General features: G+C 19.3%; 1 protein-coding gene across 2 annotated transcripts in view; it reads right to left on the minus strand.

The window, feature by feature from the left end:
• Positions 1-2,500, minus strand: part of LOC125779143 (uncharacterized) — a 252,983-nt gene that overhangs the window by 130,955 nt on the left and 119,528 nt on the right. The window lies entirely within an intron of this gene.

Raw genomic sequence — 2,500 nt, forward strand, 5'->3', positions numbered from 1 at the left:
GTATCGTGAAAAGAATTTTCGTTCTCTTATACATATTATTATTTAATTATGTAAGAACGATATTTCTTCTTATATTAGCTAAACTTTCAAATAATATCATTTTTTATACATTTTACTTTATTTCAATGCATAATGTGTATATATCTTTTTTAAGAATATATACATTTTTTCTTTGATTTGAAATTAATAATTTCAAATTCAATTATATTTATTTTTAATTAATAAATATATGATATGAAAGTATTTTTTTGAGCGTAATAACCATAAATATTTCACTTAATTTAATACAATTCCATTAGCACATATATTTTATGTGTAATAAGAATAGTTTAAAAGAAAGTTAAAATATTTCTTTCATATGCTACTGGTTAAGTATAGAATATTAAATTTCGTCATATTGTTTTAATATAACAAAATTTGTCCATTTAAACTAACTGCAGCAGGTACCAGGAATAAAAAAGAATCCACAAATTTACGTATACAAATTACTTACTGAAATACTTATAAAATAAAACTTTTTCATATAAATACTTAACTTATAAAGTCATAGAAGTATAAAAATTTTCATATAAATACTAAGTTCATAAAGTCATACAAGTATAAAAATTCTCATACAAGTACTAAATGAAAAATTTCATACCAGTAAAAAAGCGTAGTCAACTAAAATATATGGAAATATATAGAGATATAACATATATTAACTAGTTTTCACTAATAAAAAATTCTCATATAAGTACTAACTTATAAAGTCATACAACTAATCATTTTCATATAAGTACTATTTCAGTCATGTCAATTTGAAAAAATTTGTGCAGATTTGTTATAAATATTTGCTGCCACGTTGACCTCACCAACCCGAAATCGTATGGAAAATTTACTTTGACCCATTTAAAATTTACAAACTCAAATATCCATAGGTAATTTATATGATTTTCAGAGCTCTCTATGGTTATAAGCAAACTTATAACATCAAAAGTATTTTTGCACACTGTTTTTTTTTTGAAAATTTATTACTTATATGAAAATTTATTACTTACATGACTTTATAAACTTAATACTTATATGAAAATTATTTACCTGTATGACTTTTAAACTTATTACTTATATGACTTTTACACTTAATACTTATATGAAAATTTATTACTTACATGACTTTATAAACTTAATACTTATATGACTTTTACACTTAATACTTATATGAAAATTATTTACCTGTATGACTTTTAAACTTATTACTTATATGACTTTTATACTTAATACTTATATGAAAATTTATTACTTATATGACTTCTTGACTTATATAAACTTAATACTTATATGAAAATTTATTACTTACATGACTTTATAAACTTAATACTTATATGACTTTTACACTTAATACTTATATGAAAATTATTTACCTGTATGACTTTTAAACTTATTACTTATATGACTTTTATACTTAATACTTATATGAAAATTATTTACCTGTATGACTTTTAAACTTATTACTTATATGACTTTTATACTTAATACTTATATGAAAATTTATTACTTATATGACTTCTTGACTTATATAAACTTAATACTTATATGACTTTTATACTTAATACTTATATGAAAATTTATTACTTACATGACTTTATAAACTTAATACTTATATGACTTTTACACTTAATACTTATATGAAAATTATTTACCTGTATGACTTTTAAACTTATTACTTATATGACTTTTATACTTAATACTTATATGAAAATTTATTACTTATATGACTTCTTGACTTATATAAACTTAATACTTATATGACTTTTACACTTAATACTTATATGAAAATTATTTACCTGTATGACTTTTAAACTTATTACTTATATGACTTTTACACTTAATACTTATATGAAAATTATTTACCTGTATGACTTTTAAACTTATTACTTATATGACTTTTATACTTAATACTTATATGAAAATTTATTACTTATATGACTTCTTGACTTATATAAACTTAATACTTATATGACTTTTATACTTAATACTTATATGAAAATTTATTACTTACATGACTTTATAAACTTAATACTTATATGACTTTTACACTTAATACTTATATGAAAATTATTTACCTGTATGACTTTTAAACTTATTACTTATATGACTTTTACACTTAATACTTATATGAAAATTATTTACCTGTATGACTTTTAAACTTATTACTTATATGACTTTTATACTTAATACTTATATGAAAATTTATTACTTATATGACTTCTTGACTTATATAAACTTAATACTTATATGACTTTTACACTTAATACTTATATGAAAATTATTTACCTGTATGACTTTTAAACTTATTACTTATATGACTTTTACACTTAATACTTATATGAAAATTATTTACTTGTATGACTTTTTGACTTATATAAACTTAATACTTATATGAAAATTTATTACTTACATGACTTTATAAACTTAATACTTATATGACTTTTACACTTAATACTTATATGAAAATTATTTA

This window comes from Bactrocera dorsalis, chromosome 6 (assembly GCF_023373825.1).
Source record: "Bactrocera dorsalis isolate Fly_Bdor chromosome 6, ASM2337382v1, whole genome shotgun sequence".
NCBI classification, from domain to species: domain Eukaryota; kingdom Metazoa; phylum Arthropoda; class Insecta; order Diptera; family Tephritidae; genus Bactrocera; species Bactrocera dorsalis.